At 41.8% G+C, this 18,528-nt stretch overlaps 2 long non-coding RNA genes across 2 annotated transcripts; both read right to left on the bottom strand.

Annotated features, from left to right (window-relative positions):
* Positions 228 to 14,804, bottom strand: LOC109223420. The gene is made up of 3 exons (XR_002067569.1): positions 14,272 to 14,804; positions 13,451 to 13,532; positions 228 to 629 (listed from the first exon to the last, which is right to left on the bottom strand). It is a non-coding gene; the product is annotated as an uncharacterized LOC109223420 (long non-coding RNA).
* LOC109224554 lies at positions 16,315 to 17,095 on the bottom strand. The gene is made up of 3 exons (XR_002067714.1): positions 17,015 to 17,095; positions 16,500 to 16,921; positions 16,315 to 16,413 (listed from the first exon to the last, which is right to left on the bottom strand). It is a non-coding gene; the product is annotated as an uncharacterized LOC109224554 (long non-coding RNA).

Here is an 18,528-nt window from a genome sequence, read left to right on the forward strand (position 1 = left end):
GGTTTGAAGTCTCTTGCTCCCAATGTTTCCAGCCTTGAATCTGAAGAACAAAGTTCCAAGACTTTAGCAAATGGACTATTAATAATCTGAACTCTGTCATCAGCTATGGACCATATTGGACAAGTCATTTGGAAACCAAAGAAAAGTAGATGGTTCTTTTGACAAAGGCATAGGTAAAACGTATATTTCATTTATTAATTTTATTGGTTGATTAAAAAGGCCTATTATAATTGAATATTATTAAGAATGCTCATATTGCCACAAGATATAATTATTATAATGTTACATCATATCTAATCTACTAACTAAAAATCCTATATCTAGCTGAGACTGTTGATTCATATACTAGATGAGATTGGCCATAAGACCTATTACAAGACCAATAGCAGACAACAGAAAGACAACAGACATTCCTTGCTCAACCTTCGTATTCAATTTTCTTAGTTCTTTTTTACATAGCAGTGGTAGTTAAAGTTGAACGAAGTTTAAATTTACAGTAAAAATGCCATTTTGTAGACAAAAGAACAACAGCACATTCCCTTTCCACAGCTTCGAGTCACAGTATCCAGTAGTTCCTCATTCCATTGTCTAACTGCCAACTGCTTGAACAACATTCTAGTTGTTTAGTCCTGCAACAATGATTAGTCAAGAATGCTGTAAAACATTATATTCAGTAGTTATGGTTCCTTTAGACATTTGCAACAGATAACATTTTTTAGTTTTAAATTCAAGTATTTTATTTTAGTTTTGTTCAATTTTTTATTCTTTTTTGGCTGTATTTTGTCAGGTGAACAAATTAATGAATTAGGAACCAATCAGATGAGTAAGCTATTAAAAGGACCCAGCCGCATTGTTGTCTTGGTTAATTAATTAGCATATTATTAGTTGATTTTTGTCGGGTTGTAACGACCTGGTCGGTCGTTTTTGGAATTTACGCCCCGATCCCCTATTAACTGCTTTCCCCAAGTTTATTTCTGCTATTTTGATTTGCCGGTGAGTTTCGGAGAGTTTTGGGACACTTAGTCCCTAAATGAGAGCTTAAGTGTTGGAAAGTAGTCCGTAGTCAGAACAGTATGAAGACGGTCCCGGAATGGAAATCCGATGGTTCCGTTAGCTCCGTTAGGTGATTTCGGGTTTGGGGGCGTGGTCGGATTGTGTTTTGGACGTCCGTAGCTAATTTAGGCTTGATATGCCGAAGTCTGAATTTTTGAAGTTTCCGGTCCGATAGTGAGATTTTGATCCGAGGGTCGGAATAGAATTCCGGAAGTTGGAGTAGTTCCGTCATGTCATTTGGGATGTGTGTGCAAAATTTCAGGTCATTCGGACGTGTTTTAGTTAGGTTTTTGATCGAAAGCGTATTTTGAGGAAATTTGAAGTTCTTAGGCTTAAATCCTCGATCGATTCGAGTTTCCGACGTTGTTTAGGTGGTTTAAGGATTGGTACAAGTTTGAATGAGGTATTAGGTGTTATTGGTGCTTTTGGTTGAGGTCCCGGGGGTCTCGGGATGATTTCGGATGGTTGACAGAAAGATTTTTGAAGTTAAGAGATTGTAGATTTTTGCTGCTTCTGATGTTTTCGCATCTGCGGTTTGTGAACCGCAGATGCGGCAAGACAACCACAGATGCGGGTTTTGGGTGTCCCTTCAGGTTCCGCAGATGCGGAAGTTTAACCGCAGAAGCGGTTTCGCATCTGCGAAAGAAGAACCGCAGATGCGGCTCCTGGGCTCTTTACTGAAAGTTGCATATGCGACATTTTGGTCCGCAGATGCGGAATAAGCTGGGCAGAAATATGAAATTTCGAGGGTTTGGTTTCAAAAGTTGGAAAATTGAATTGGAGCTCGGGAGAGGGCGATTTTGAGAGGGATCTGAAGAGGAGATCTCTGGGTAACGATTCTTTAACCCTTTCTAGTTATATTTCATCAATCTTTAGTTAATTTCATCATTAGATTTCGGAATTTTGGTGGTTCTTAGACCTTTAGTTGAGGATTTGAGGGGTCATTTGTACTCCGATTTCAGTGTTCTTGTTATGTATAGACTCGTGAGAGTACGAGGTTTCTAAAAATATAAATTTCACTCGATTCCGAGACGTTGGCCTGAGGGGCATTTTGGTAATTTTACATAATTTCGCGTATTAGCTTTGAATTAAATTGTAGAATCAGTTGCTTGAGATGTTATTTACGATATGTAATTGAATTGAATAGATTTGGGCCATTTGGAGTCGGATACTCGTGGCAAACGTGTGGTCTCGAGTTGATTTTTGGAGCCGGTTCGAGGTAAGTGGCTTGTCTAACCTTGTGTGGGGGACTTTTTCTCCTTTAGGATTGATATTGTAATAATTGAAATGCCTCGTGCGTGAGATGACGAGCGCGCACTTGTGCTAATTGTTGGAAATCCGGTTTTTCTTTAAAAATATCCTTGAATTGTGTTCCTCCTTTCTTTGCTTACACTATTTGATATTTAAACCTGCTATAGCTTAGAGAAGCATGTCTACTTGACTAAATTGCTTTATCTGTGAACAATGCTAGGTTAGGATTACCCGCTTCACTTTGATATGAAATTGATCGCATTGGGTTCTGTTGTTGCTATGTATTTACTTTGGGACTACGGAACGGTATTCCAGGAGATCCCCCTGCACTTTATTTTGGGACTACGGGACGGCATCCCGGGAGCTCCCCTGTATGTTTACTTTGGGACTACGGAATTGCATTCCGGGAGATCCCCCTGCACTTTATGAGTTGGACTGCGGGACTGCACCTGGGAGATCCACTGGACATGATATTTATATTTGGGGACTACAGGACGGTATCCTGGGAGATCCCCGGTTGTTATTTCTGAGCTGAGTTATGTTCTTTCACTGTGTTTTGCTTGCCTTTGTAATAGTTGTTGTGGCCCTTTATATCATGTGTTATTTAATTACACTGTCATTTTACACTGTTAACCTGCATCTTATTTAACCTCAGTAGGGCCCTGACCTTCCTCGTCACTATCCAACCGAGGTTAGGCTTGGCACTTACTGAGTACCGCTGTGGTGTACTCATGCCCTTTCGCGCATGTTTTTCATGTGCAGATCCAGGTACTTCTACCCAGGTGTATCACCCTTGAGGCAGGGAGCATTTCGGAGACTTCGAGGTACATCTGCCGCGTCCGCAGACCGAAGAGTCTCCTTCTTTACTCTATCTGTAGTGTTAGCCCTTCTATCGTACTATTGATGTAGACATTTCTGGAGATTAGAGCACTTTACTGTATTCCTTTTTAGCTTCTGTTCCCGTGAGTTTTCGGGTTTTGGGATAGTATTGTAGAAGTTTGAGATATTGCACTGTATGTGCCGAGTGGTATTTTACATTTCATTTCCATTTTGTTAAAATCTTGGCTTTAAGTTATAATTTCTGTATGGTTTTCGATTGTTTTTCCGCACTTGTTAGGCTTACCTAGTCGTAGGGACTAGGTGTCGTCACGACAGTTCACGGGGGCGAACTGGGGTCGTGACAAGTTGGTATCAGAGCTCTAGGTTCATAGGAGTCACGGAACACAAGCCAGTTTATTGGAGTCTCGCTGATCGGTACGGAGACGTCTGTACTTATCTACGGGAAGCTATGTAACTATTAGGAAAATTCCACTTCATTTGATTTCCTTGTCGTGCGAGATTTTGACATCATAACTAAACTTCTATCTTTCTATTCTCTCACAGATGGTGAGGACACGCGCTACCCAAGAGGACCAGGCACCCGAGCCCCCTACTGCCGCCGTCAGAGGCCGGAGCCGGGGTAGAGGCCGAGGACGAGCTCGTGGTGCAGCCAGAGCATCCGCGCGAGCTGCCGCCGAGGTACCACCAGCAGTACCAGCCGGAGTCCAGACACCCGATACGTCTGCCACTACTACTCCAGCACTCCAGGAGACTTTGGCGCAGTTTATGAGTATGTACACCACTTTGGCTCAGGCAAGGTTGTTTCCCCTTGCTGCAGCCACATTCCAGGCCGGGGGAGGAGTACAGACTCCCGCCGCCCGCACTCCTGAGCAGCGAGTGCATGTTGAGCAAGCCCCAGAGGTTATATCTGCGCCGCCTGCAGTACCAGTTCAGCCCGAGGGTAGAGCAGCGGCTTCGGAGGATGAGCAGCGGAGACTTGAGAGGTTCAAGAAATATGATCCTCCTGTATTCAGTGGGTTAGCATCAGAGGATGCCTTGGGATTTCTGGAGGAGTGCTACCGTATTCTCCGCACTATGGGCATATCAGGATCGAGTGGGGTTTCCTTCACCACTTTCCATCTTCGAGGAGCCGCCTATCAGTGGTGGCGTGCTTATGAGTTAGACAGTCCGGATGAGGCAGCTTCCCTGACTTGGGCTCAGTTTTCAGATATGTTCACGAAGGAGTAGGTTCCCCAGAGTCTTAGGGATGCTTGGCACGTGGAGTTTGAGCGTTTGCGCCAGGGTACTATGACCGTCTCAAAGTATGTTGTCCGCTACATTGACTTGGCTAGACATGCCCCGGCTTTGGTTTCTACATTCTGCGAGAAGGTCCGCCGGTTCATTGAGGGGCTTATTCCCAGCATCAGATCTAGCACGGCTCGTGAGTTAGAGACGGATGTGTCTTATTAGCAGGCGGTGAGCATTGCTAGGAGGATTGAGGGTATGCATGCTAGGGACAGGGAGGAGAGGGAGGCCAAGAGGTCTCGAGAGTCGGGCCATTTTTCTGGTGCCCGTGCCCCAGCTGCAGGTCGTCATGGTAGGGGTCATATGGGTCGCTAGAGGTGGGCATATATCGGGTAAAACCGATAACCCGAACCGTTAATTATTTATTGGGTTATCGGTATTGGGTTATTGGGTTAACGATTCAGTAACGGGTTAAAAAAAAATTTTTATTGGGTTATCGGTTCGGGCTCGGTTTGGCAATTCTGTTATTGGTAAAACCGATAACCCAATAAGGATTAACTAATTTACTAGTTTACCCTTAAGTATATACATACTAGGGTTTCATAATTCATACTTCATAGTTCACTCTTTGATTTCCCCATTCTTTCTTAGTTTCTCCGCCTCACACCCTCACCAGTCAGCCTGTCAAGACTCAGGCCGGCGTCAGTCGCATTTCTCAGCTTCTTTATTTCACTCTTCAGCCGCATCTTCACTTCATTTCTCAGATCCATTAGATTCTTCAGTCGCATCTTCTTCACTCTTCAGTCGCATTTCTCAGCCGCATTCTTCAGCTTCATCTTGATTCTTCGTGTAAGTTTTTAGTTGCTTCATCTTCATCTTTCTCTTAGTTTGTTTAAAAGCATTCTGGCTCTGGATTTTTCTTAGTTTGTTTGAAAGCTGAAGTGAGATTTGTCGTGTATTTGTTATTCATTTAGATCCCTTGTATTTGCAGAAAGTGGCGAAGTAAAAATATGATTGATATTTTGTTTCTTCGTCACTGACTGATATTGGAATTTTTGTTTATATTTTTTGGGTTGAAGAATGAAAGATAGAAACTTTGGTTAATGTTTATTTTATTGGATATTGAAGTAAATTTAAATTCTTGTGAAATAGAACAGTTCTGAAAAGTGTTTTAGCAAAACAGTTCTTCAAATATTACTATAAAACTGTTTTAGCAAACCAGTTTTATACCGAAACTATTTTATACATTGCGAACCTGTTTTAGTTGTTTTATCTTATCGGGTAAACCGATAACCGAACCGATAATGATCGATAACCGATTAACCGATAACCGATAACCAATATCTTATCGGTTTGGTTATCGGGTTATAATATTTGTAAACCGATAACCGATAGGCAAAACCGATAATATTCATAACCGAACTGAACCGACCGATGCCCACCCCTATGGATCGCCCCGCTCATTCAGCTTTTCCAGCAGCCAGTGAATTTCCAGCTCCACCTAGGCCTCAGGAGCCTGATTATGCACCTCCATTCTCTAGTGCGCCTCCTGCACGGGGTGCTTCCAGTGGACAGTCCAACAGACCTGGCCCGAGCCACTCACAGCCGCCACGTCCTCCCAGAGCTTGTTTTGAGTGTGGTGACACACGCCACATGGTGAGAGATTGCCCCAGACTCAGGAGGGGTGCACCTTCGCAGACCCCTCAGCCACAGCAGGCCTCACAGAGCTCTCAGGCTATGGTTCCAGCACCAGCTGCCACTCCACCAGCCCCGCCAGCCAGGGGTGGAGGGGAGGTAGAGGTCGCCCTCGAGGGAGAGGCCATGCCAAATATTATGCTTTTCCAGGCCGTACTGAGGCCGCCGCCTCTGATTCTGTCATCACAGGTACCATCTTGGTCTGTCACAGAGATGCATCGGTTCTATTCGATCCAGGCTCCACTTACTCTTATGTGTCTTCTTATTTTACTCCGCATTTGGGTGTACCTCGGGATTCTTTGAGTTCCCCAGTTTATGTTTCTACGCCTGTGGGAGATTTTCTCTTATTGTGGACCGCGTTTACTGGTCATGTTTGGTTATTCTGGGTGGTTTTGAGACCAGGGCTGACTTATTATTGCTCAGCATGGTTGATTTTGATATTATTCTGGGCATGGACTGGTTATCGCCCCATTATGCTATTCTTGATTGTCACGCCAAAATCGTGACGCTGGCCATGCCAGGTGTACCACGTATTGAGTGGAGAGGTGCCTTAGGTCACACTCCCAGTAGAGTTATTTCTTTCCTTAAGGCTCAGCGTATGATTGAGAAAGGTTGTGATGCGTACTTAGCTTATGTGAGAGATGCCAGTATGGATACTCCTTCTGTTGATTCAGTCCCAGTAGCACGGGATTTCCCCGATGTGTTTCCAGCTGTTCTTCCGGGCATGCCACCCGATAGGGACATTGATTTTGGCATTGACCTGTTGCCGGGCACTCAGCCCATTTCTATCCCTCTGTACCGTATGGCTCCTCCTGAGTTGAATGAGTTGAAGCAAAAATTGCAGGAATTACTTGATAAGGGTTTTATTCGTCCCAATGTATCGCCTTGGGGTGCCCCTGTGTTATTTGTGAAGAAGAAGAATGGTTCTATGCGCATGTGTATTGATTACCGCCAGTTGAACAAGGTTACAGTGAAGAACCGTTATCCTCTGCCTCGTATTGATAATCTATTTGACCAGCTTCAGGGCGCACGGGTGTTTTCTAAAATTGATTTGCGCTCAGGTTACCATCAGTTGAAGATTCGGGAGCCAGATATCCCGAAGACTGCCTTCAGGACTTGGTATGGTCATTACGAGTTCCTTGTTATGTCCTTTGGGCTGACCAAATGCCCCAGCAGCCTTCATGCATCTGATGCACAGTGTATTCCGGCCATATCTTGACTCTTTCGTCATTGTCTTTATTGATGATATTCTGGTGTATTCCCGGAGTCCGGAAGATCATGAGCAGCACCTGAGGACAGTGCTTCAGACTTTGAGGGAAAAGAGATTATATGCAAAGTTTTCAAAATGTGAGTTTTGGTTGGATTCCGTGGCATTCTTGGGTCACGTGGTATCGAGTGATGGCACTCGGGTGGATCCGAAGAAGGTAGAGGCAGTGCAGAGTTGCCCCAGACCATCCTCAGCTACAGAGATTCGCAGTTTCCTTGGCTTGGCGGGCTACTACCGTCGTTTTGTGGAGGGGTTTTCATCGATTGCAGCCCCTATGACTAGATTGACCCAGATGGGTGCTCCATTTCAGTGGACAGAGGAGTGTGAGGCGAGCTTTCAGAAGCTCAAGATAGCTTTGACTACAACCCCAGTTTTGATATTGCCTACCGGTTCGGGGTCTTATACTGTCTATTGTGATGCCTCGAGAGTTGGCCTTGGAGCGGTGTTGATGCAGGACGGTAGGGTGATTGCCTACGCGTCCAGACAATTGAAGATACATGAGAAGAATTATCCTGTCCATGATCTTGAGTTAGCTGCCATTGTTCATGCCTTGAAGATTTGGCGTCATTACTTGTACGGTGTGCCTTGTGAGATATATACTGATCACCGGAGTTTGCAGCATTTGTTCAAGCAGAAGGATCTTAATTTGCATTAGAGGAGATGGCTAGAGTTGTTGAAGGATTATGATATCATTATCTTGTATCACCCGGGTAAGGCCAATGTGGTGGCCGATGCTTTGAGCCGCCGGGCAGAGAGTTTGGGGAGTTTGGCTTACTTACCAGCAGCAGAGAGGCCTATGGCGATGGATGTTCAGGCCCTAGCCAGCCAGTTTGTGAGATTGGATCTTTCGGAGCCCAGCCGGGTTCTAGCTTGTGTAGTCTCTCGGTCTTCCTTGTTTGATCATATCAGGGAGCGGCAGTATGATGACCCTCATTTGCTTGTCCTCAAGGACAAGGTGTTACATGGCGATGCTTGAGATGTGACCATTGGTGATGACGGAGTATTGAGGATGCAGGGTCGGGTCTGTGTACCCAATGTTGATGGGCTTCGGGAGTTGATTCTAGAGGAGGCCCATTGTTCGCGGTATTCCATTCATCCGGGTGCCGCGGAGATGTATCAGGATTTGAGACATCACTACTGGTGGAGGCGGATGAAGAAGGATATAGTTGGGTTGTAGCTCGGTGCCTTAATTGTCAGCAAGTAAAGTATGAGCACCAGAGACCGGGTGGATTGCTTCAGCAGATAGAGATTCCAGAGTGGAAGTGGGAGCGGATCACCGTGGACTTCGTATCTGGACTCCCACGGACTTTGAAGAAGTTCGATGCCATTTGGGTTATTGTGGATCGGCTGACCAAGTCTGCGCATTTCATCCCTGTGTGTACTACCTACTCCTCGGAGCGGTTGGCGGAGATTTATATCCAGGAGATTGTCCGTCTGCATGGTATTCCAATTTCCATTATTTCAGATAGAGGTACTCAGTTCACATCGCGGTTCTGGAGAGACGTACAGTAGGAGTTGGGTACCCGGGTGGAGTTGAGCACAGCATTTCACCCTCACATGGACGGGCAGTCTGAGCGCGCTATTCAGATTCTTGAGGATATGCTCCGTGTGTGCATGATTAAGTTTGGAGGTTCTTGGGATCAGTTCTTGCCATTGGCGGAGTTTGCCTACAACAACAGCTATCAGTCCAGCATTCAGATGGCACCGTACGAGGCCTTATATGGTAGGCGATGTAGATCTCCGGTGGGTTGGTTCGAGCCGGGTGAGGGCAGACTATTGGGCACGGATTTGGTTCAGGATGCCTTGGAGAGAGTCAAGGTGATTTAGGATAGGCTACGTACAACCTAGTCCAGACAGAAGAGTTACGCGGACCGGAAGGTTCGTGATGTTTCCTATATGGTTGGAGAGCGGGTTCTGCTTCGGGTGTCGCCTATGAAGGGCGTTATGAGATTTGGGAAGAAAGGGAAATTGAGTCCGAGGTTTATTGGCCCTTTTGAGATATTGAGGAGAGTTGGGGAGGTTGCCTATGAGCTTGCCGTACCTCCTAGCCTGGCAGGGGTTCATCCGGTATTTCATGTTTCTATGCTCCGGAGGTATCACGGTGATCCGTCGCACGTGTTGGATTTCAGCTCAGTCCAATTGGAGAAGGATCTATCTTATGTTGAGGAGCCAGTGGCAATATTGGACAAGCAGGTCAAGAAGCTGTGATCGAAGAACATTGCGTCCGTGAAGGTTCAGTGGCGGGGCCAGCCGGTCGAGGAGGCGACCTGGGAGACCGAGCAGGATATGCGCAGCCAGTACCCTCAAATTTCACTACCTCAGGTATATCTTTGTGCTCGTTCGAGGACGAACGAATGTTTAAGTGTGGGAGGATGTAACGACCCGGCCGGTCATTTTTGGAATTTACGCCCCGATTCCCTATTAACTGCTTTCCCCAAGTTTATTTCTNTAACTGCTTTCCCCAAGTTTATTTCTGCTATTTTGATTTGCCGGGATGTTCGATCTTGAGTTTCGGAGAGTTTTGGGACACTTAGTCCCTAAATGAGAGCTTAAGTGTTGGAAAGTAGTCCGTAGTCAGAACAGTATGAAGACGGCCTCGGAATGGAAATCCGATGGTTCCGTTAGCTCCGTTAGGTGATTTCGGGTTTGGGGGCGTGGTCGGATTGTGTTTTGGAGGTCCGTAGCTAATTTAGGCTTGATATGCCCTTGTTTGAATTTTTGAAGTTTCCGGTCCGATAGTGAGATTTTGATCCGAGGGTCGGAATGGAATTCCGGAAGTTGCAGTAGTTCCATCATGTCATTTAGGATGTGTGTGCAAAATTTCAGGTCATTCGGACGTGTTTTGGTTAGGTTTTTGCTCGAAAGCGTATTTTGAGGAAATTTGAAGTTCTTAGGCTTAAATCCATGATTAATTCAAGTTTCCGACGTTGTTTAGGTGGTTTAAGTATTGGTACAAGTTTGAATGAGGTATTAGGTGTTATTGGTTCTTTTGGTTGAGGTCCCGGGGGCCTCGGGATGATTTCGGATGGTTGACGAAAAGATTTTTGAAGTTAAGAGATTGCAGATTTTTGCTGCTTCTGATGTTTTCGCATCTGCGGTTTGGGAACCACAGATGCGGCTCCGCAGATGCGGCAAGACAACCGCATATGTGGGTTTTGGGTGTCCCTTCAGGTTCCGCAGAAGCAGTTTCGCATCTGCGAAAGAAGAACCGCAGATGCGGCTCCTGGGCTCTTTAATGAAAGTCGCATATGCGACATTTTGGTCCGCAGAAGCGGGACCACAGATGCGGTCCCTTGACCGCCGATGCGGAATTAGCTGGGCAGAAATATGAAAATTTGAGGGTTTGGTTTCAAAAGTTGGAAAATCGAATTGGAGCTCGAGAGAGGGCGATTTTGGGAGGGATTTGAAGAGGAGATCTCTGGGTAACGATTCTTTAACCCTTTCTAGTTATATTTCATCAATCTTTAGTTAATTTCATCATTTGATTTCAGAATTTTGGTGGAAATTGGGGGAAAAGTTCTTAGACCTTTAGTTAAGGATTTGAGGGGTCATTTGGACTCCGATTTCAGTGTTCTTGTTATGTATAGACTTGTGAGAGTACGAGGTTTCTAAAAATATAAATTTCACTCGATTCCGAGACGTTGGCCTGAGGGGCGTTTTGGTCATTTTACATAATTTCGCTTATTAGCTTTGAATTAAATTGTAGAATCAGTTGCTTGAGATGTTATTTACGATATGTAATTGAATTGAATATATTTGGGCCATTTGGAGCCGGATACTCGTGGCAAACGTGTGGTTTCAAGTTGATTTTTGGAGCTGGTTCGAGGTAAGTGGCTTGTCTAACCTTGTGTGGGGGACTTTTTCCCCTTAGGATTGATATTGTGATAATTGAAATGCCTCGTGCGTAAGGTGACGAGCGCGCACTTGTGCTAATTGTTGGAAATCCGGTTTTTCTTTTAAAATAGCCTTGAATTGTGTTCCTCCTTTCTTTGCTTACACTGTTTGATATTTAAACATGCTATAGCTTAGAGAAGCATGTCTACTTGACTAAATTGCTTTATCTGTTTTTAACTGCCTTAATTGTACTACGTAAACCATGCTAAGTTAGGATTACCTGCTTCACTTTGATATGAAATTGATTGCATTGAGTTCTGTTGTTGCTGTGTATTTACTTTGGGACTACGGAACGGTATTCCGGGAGATCCCCCTGCACTTTATTTTTGGACTACGGGACGGCATCCCGGGAGCTCCCCTGTATTTTTACTTTGGGACTACGGAATTGCATTCCGGGAGATCCCCCTGCACTTTATGAGTTGGACTGCGGGACTGCACCTGGAGATCCACTGGACATGATATTTATATTTGGGGACTACAGGACGGTATCCTGGGAGATCCCCGATTGTTATTTCTGAGCTGAGTTATGTTCTTTCACTGTGTTTTGCTTGCCTTTGTAATAGTTGTTGTGGCCCTTTATATCATGTGTTATTTAATTACACTGTCATTTTACACTGTTAAACCTGCATCTTATTTAACCTCAGTAGGGCCCCGACCTTCCTCGTCACTACCCAACCGAGGTTAGGTTTGGCACTTACTGAGTACCACTGTGGTGTACTCATGCCCTTTCTGTGCATGTTTTTCATGTGCAGATCCAGGTACTTCTACCCAGGTGTATCACCCTTGAGGCAGGGAGCATTTCGGAGACTTCGAGGTACATCTTCCGCGTCCGCAGACCGAAGAGTCTCCTTCTTTACTCTATCTGTAGTGTTAGACCTTCTATCGTACTATTGATGTAGACATTTCTGGGGATTAGAGCACTTTACTGTATTCCTTTTTAGCTTCTGTTCCCGTGAGTTTCCGGGTTTTAGGCTTACCTAGTCGTAGGGACTAGGTGCCGTCACGACAGTTCACGGAGGGCGAACTGGGGTCGCGACACGGGTGAACCAATTATTGAATTAGGAACCAATCAGATGAGTAAGCTCTCTGTAGCATATGTTTTCTCTTATTAGTAAAAGAGCACGTGTAAGCTAACTCAAAGAGAAGTTTGTCGCAAGCAAAAGAGTATAATATGATTAAAGCAATCAAGCCAAAGTAAATATGCCTTGCCACAGATTTCCTCTAAATTAAACCAACAGTACCAAATATATTTAGCGGTATACTTAGTGAACATATTGTGGCAACACTAATCCATTTAAGATAAATTAAGAGTGACTATGAAAATTCTACTCAAAATAGTCTTCAAAATTGATTGATGATATTATTGGGGTATTACAAAGAAAACACATATATTTACTGACTGAGCGCTAACACAGAAAGACACACAAAAATTGAAGTTACCGTACAGATAGTTGCTGCATCATATGTTTGGATAGTGCTCATAAATAAGTTTATTCTGAAATAAATAGCGAATTATCAAGAAATTGTAAAAGCATGTGATTGGAACACTCACAGTTGATTTTAATGACAACTGAAAGAGTAATATCTTTATTTCGGAGAAAAAGGACTGCGATTTTGTTCATGTGATGTATGAGCTTTCATTTCCTCTCTTTCTTTGTCTCTAAATTGAGCAAAGCTCAAAGCTTTTCCTCCCAATCACTTTTTTTTTCTTTTAGATGTATTTGTTTTAATCCAAAAATAAGCCTTGTTGTTCAAACAAAATCAAATAGATATACTTTGATATGTATATTGCGCATCAGAAAACTATCCCTTTTTCAAAAGGATAACAGTTTAGGTACGACGTTATGTAAGCACACAAGCCAACCCTTATTTATAGTATAATAGCAAACAATTTGTTGCAACAAGAATCACTCAAATGAACAATAAGCAAAACAGCTGGCAACAGAATATTTTAATCTCTTTGCCTTTGTTAGAAATATAGATTAAAAGCATGAAATTTTTGTTTCATATACCAGTAGTATTAGCCAAAAAGTTATCAGATTAACAAAGAATTATCGGAATTCTTCATTTGTCTTAAATTGAAGAATAAGTCGTCTTGAGCAAAATTTAATATCGTATTTCTTTAACGGAGATATTCCACAACAACTCCCAAACATATGTCATTCATAGAAGAAAACAAATAGCATATAGTTATAACTGTAGTAGAAAAGTTGAGTTTAGCATTACCTCAGCAGATGAATGCGAGCACAAGCATTTGTTGCAGTCAGCAAGATGGACATATACTTCATAGCTCACAACATTCATATACCTAAGAGATAATTTAATAAGATGAGAATTCAAGCAGAAGTCATGCTACCTATACTGACAGTTTCCTTCCTCCCTCCTATCACACAAGCAGTAAACCTTCAGTTTCTACAAGTGCAGAAAATCATTTCTTCTTTTATCCACTGATTATGACCCCTTTTATCCTAAAATAGACCAAATCAGCCAACAACAAATTAATCACTGACAGCGCGGGATATAAATTACAATCAGTCGAGCAAACAGTCTCGTCAATGTTAGCTAGAAGAAAGATTAGATCTTCCAAAAGCAGTATAGTTCAAGAACCCAATTCATGCATGGTGCCTACCATAGATGTGCGCTAACTTATGTTATATTTTACATATTTCTAGTGAATATTCCTTTTCAAGTGAATATTTCTAGTAATCACCAATAAGACCTGAATAATTTTTAGTGAATAACTCTAGTAATCACCAATAAGACCTGAATAATGAGCATATGATCCCCAAGAATACTGCAACATGAAACTATCTATTGTCGAGACAGCAAAATTGGACAGTACAGAGAGGACAATAGGGGAAAAAATAACACAAGAGCTCCAAACCAGACAATAAAGAGAATTTTTTTTCTAAAAAGATCTATAATAATGATGCTATGATTGTGCGAGACAATATCACAACCATCACATAAATCTCCACTACTAATAGACTTAAGAAGTCATTAACTAAATAAAACAAACACATTGTGGGCGTCGATAAATTACTTACTTAGGCACAAACAAAGACACCCATAACCGTTTGAGAAGAATCGTATCCTACTGCGGTGCTTGCCTCGATACCCAAAGTTTTACCTTTCGATGCCTCGATACCCAAAGTTAGGAAAACAAAATTAATATTTTCTTTGGAAACCTATCCCATGCACTTTTGCAATTTTAGCAATCATACGAATTTTGTTAGAAGTGTGGCAGCTCAATCTGTAGAAGATGTAATTAAAATTTTAACCATAATACTGACCCAAAGAAAGAGCTTTCAGTGCTTTATTCTAGAACCAACAGAACAATAATTTTTTATTCACATATTTTTAATCAGTACTTTATTTGAAAACCAACAGAACTATATTTTTTATTCACAAATTCTCAATAAAAGACTAATAAAACAGGAAGCAACGCAAATAAAAAAGGGCAGTACAATATTAGAGAAAGGCTCAACAGAAGAATTGATATTTCCAGGAGAGAAACTGAGAACTGTTGGAGAAAATAGAGAAGTACAACGGTGAAAGGTGATGAGCATAATAAAACCCGGTGGTTACCACTTGTTTATGCTGTTATGCGTCGTTATCTCCCAGCTGTCCTACTAAAAAAAAATTAGCTACTGTCCTACGGTAATTTGAGAAGTAAGAGAAATTACCTAAATGCCCCTATGTCAGCAAACAAGGATGTCGACGATCTCCTACTTGCTTTAGGGCTCTTCTATATAGTAAAACTAGTAGGGTTAGCCCGGGCTTTGCTCGGACCCAAGCAACCTTAACGTAAGGGTGTATGGGTAATATTGAGTGGATGGGTTTTCATTTTAGATCTTGATAGTAAATGTTTTCTTTTTGAGAGTAAATTTGTTTGCACTAAGATAAGCTTGTATATTATTTTGTATAGGTATGCGGTTGTGATTTTGCTGTTGGATTAGAGCTACAGTGAAACGCTTTGAAGTTTCGGAGGTATGATGAAAACATAAATGTATATATAATGGGAGCTACTTGGATTTACCAGATTATTCAAAGAGTTAGTTTGCATAGCTAACAATAAAAATTCATGAAAATCTGCGTAGTTGTTTACACAAAATGCGGAAGATTGTACTTACAAAAATCTACCTTGATAAGAGTCAGTATGTCTAGCTATTTATACAAAATGTGAAACATTGTACTGCAGTAAACAGTTCATGAAAATCTACGTACTTATTTACACAAAATGTGGAAGATTGTACTGTAGTATAACAACACCACCAAAATCTGCCTTAAATGCAAGCTGTCAAAGACCATTGAGACGACCTTTGTTGCGCTTCAAATCTGATGAGGCATCTGTATGAACAACAAACTGAGAGTTAATTTTAAAAGAGTAGTTGAGAATACGTAATTTGGACCAAGAATTGTAAAGACATTGGACATAGATTTTATTTTGAATTGTTCGAAAATTCTGAAATTGTAGTATAGCGCGAGCAACATAGGCTTTATCGTATAAGCAAAATCCATAAGTGTACTTTAACATAAAATAAGTATTTTAATGGATAGAAATTGATAGCAGTAAATGTAATTGTTCATTAAGTAACCTAAAAGCAGACAACATAATCTTAAAAAAATATGGCCTATCAAGAAATAATTTCCAACCTTGATTAGTTTTGCAAAGGACTTGTTGATTGTACGTTTGGTTTTTTCCTTGGGTTTTCATCTTGTGTCGACGGACTGCGATCTGCTTCTTCAGAAGTACTGATTGATTCTAGCTTCATTATACTTCCCTCAGCAATAGTAGCTGATGTTGAAGATTGTGCCAGGTCGAAGACAGTCTGTTTCTGCGTGTAAGATGAGATGACAAAGGTACCAAGTGGTCTATCCGGTGTTCTAAGTAGTGATTTCTGTAAATGAATTTTGAACATCTTGTCTAGCAGGTGCTCTCTGATATGCTCAACAGGTAACAGTTGTTTCTATGGAAAAAAGTTTACCACAGAACTAGCAAAGTGAGGATTTTAAATTAATTTCGACTGATGCAAAATGATTCTAGAGTTGTTAGTATATGAACCTTGACAATGGTAGTTTCATATATCTGGTCTGCTGTCAGTGAAAGCATTCTTTCAGCTAGTTTATCTTACACTACTAATGTTATTGTTCCGCTCCCGTCCGTGATGTCAACTTCAAATTCACATCTACAATGGTGTGTTTGTCCGATGATAAAGTTTTAGCTATTAGATGTCGTTAGTCATAGTATGTCAATGGTAAGAACTGTTATTACCTTGGAATCAACATTCTCTCTAGTTTTCAGTGGATAGAGAGAACTTTCTTTTTGCACTTGATTCGTGCTAGATATTGGCACTCAAATCATAAAAGTACGAAGAAAAATTGGAATTCACTTGGCAATGATATTTCTCCTTCAACATAGAAACTGTGCCTGTTGAGAAAATAATAAGAAGATACTACTTCGTAATTACGACATAGAATAACTCGCAAGAGGCTATTTCTAATCCGATATAGAAGCAAAAGAACAATCGATGCGAAGCCCGAGTCATATGTTTTAATATACTCACGGTCGACTGTGAAGGAATGCTTGAAATGGGAACTATTTCATCTTCAAAAGGTGCAACATTTAGTGTCGAAGACGATTCTGATGTACTTTTGAGAGTGCATTCAATTAGCATCTGCTTGTTGTCCTTTGCACTGCGATGTAATAGTAGATATTGTGAGTTTTTTGGTATAATATGGTATTAAAAAATGGAACGTATTCGTGTGCAAATAAAACCCGCTTCGTACCAATTCATTAGCTTTGCTGCCTGCGGGTACAAAGGGTCGATTAAGATTGAGGAGTTGAACCTTGTTGTTAATCGGACCTCTGCTTATACTTATTAATGAATAAAGTCGAACATTAGTTAATGTACATGTGTGACTTAAAGTTACTTGGAATACCTTGTTTAAAGTTAGAAACAGCTATTCGTTTTGCAACAATGACATGATATCTATGTAGCTGCTGCAGTAGTTTAGCTCCATCGTTGTCAGCCAATTCTCCCCATATAGTAAAATGAAAAGGTTTTTTTCTATGAAATTAAGGATGCAGTGTTAAATACATATTTTGTTTTTGGAGGTAGTTAAAGTGTATATTACTTACTTGTCGTCTATGAGAATAGCCTATTGAAATCTTCTGTTTCCGCTCCCCTGATATTTCATGGTACCGTAATATGCCACAACTGCCACCAGGTCTGATTTGGAAAAACATGTGCGTATAAAAGTAGGATGCAATTATTTAAATTTGATAATGAAGAAGCACGTGTTTTTTTTCAGCAAAAAATGAAATTGCATAAAGTCATGTTTGTTTACCGAATTCATCGCCTGGAATCTGTTTCTCGATATCAGTAAAGGACACCATGTTTAATCTCGTAGGCAACGGTAACATTAATTCTTCTTCACTGTTCTCTGTAACTTCTTCGACAATACTGAAGGTATCGACGACCCATTCAAATCTATGCATGTCATGACCCAAACCCCGCACTGGTCGTGATGGCGCCTCTCGTGAAGACGAGGCCAGCCAACTATCCTAACTCGTCTTTTCAAAAATAGTTAAACATAAATAAACAGTTTAAATATGGACTTAATAGTATTAATTAGCAGAAATACAACCCAACACAGCCCTAATCGGGGTGTCACAAGTCACGAGCATCTATAAGAATGTAATTATATTTACAAGTCTAGAAATACACTGAACAGGAATAATGAATAACAAGAATAAACATTTTAAATGGGAGGGGGAACATGCTTCGGGGATAGCAGATAATACAGAATTTCAGGAGAATAATAGGAACATAAATAAATTAACTCTAACACGGATAAGGGAAATAAAAGCAGATTTCACTGTCAGTACACATCTCGTTGCAGGCGTGCAACCCGATCCCATTTCTCAATGTTTCCGTGGTAGGCGTATCACCCCCTCCCATTTCATCAAATCTCGTGGTAGGCGTACCACCCGCTCCCATTTCATCAAATCTCGTGGTAGGCGTACCACCCGCTCTCATTTCATCATAACTCGTGGTAGGCGTACCACCCGCTCCCATTTCAATCAATAACTTGTGGTAGGCGTACCACCCGCTCCCATTTTAATCAATAACAAAGTCACAATAAAAATTCCGGCAAGGAAAACCAAAGCAACATAGTAAAAATTTCCCGGCAAGGGAACGACAATATCAAAATAACCATCCCGGCAAGGGAGAATCAGCTATAACCAAATCCTAGCTCAACTCTTACTCAGCTCGATTAATACCAGTACTCAAGCATAA

Source organism: Nicotiana attenuata, chromosome 3, assembly GCF_001879085.1.
Source record: "Nicotiana attenuata strain UT chromosome 3, NIATTr2, whole genome shotgun sequence".
NCBI classification, from domain to species: domain Eukaryota; kingdom Viridiplantae; phylum Streptophyta; class Magnoliopsida; order Solanales; family Solanaceae; genus Nicotiana; species Nicotiana attenuata.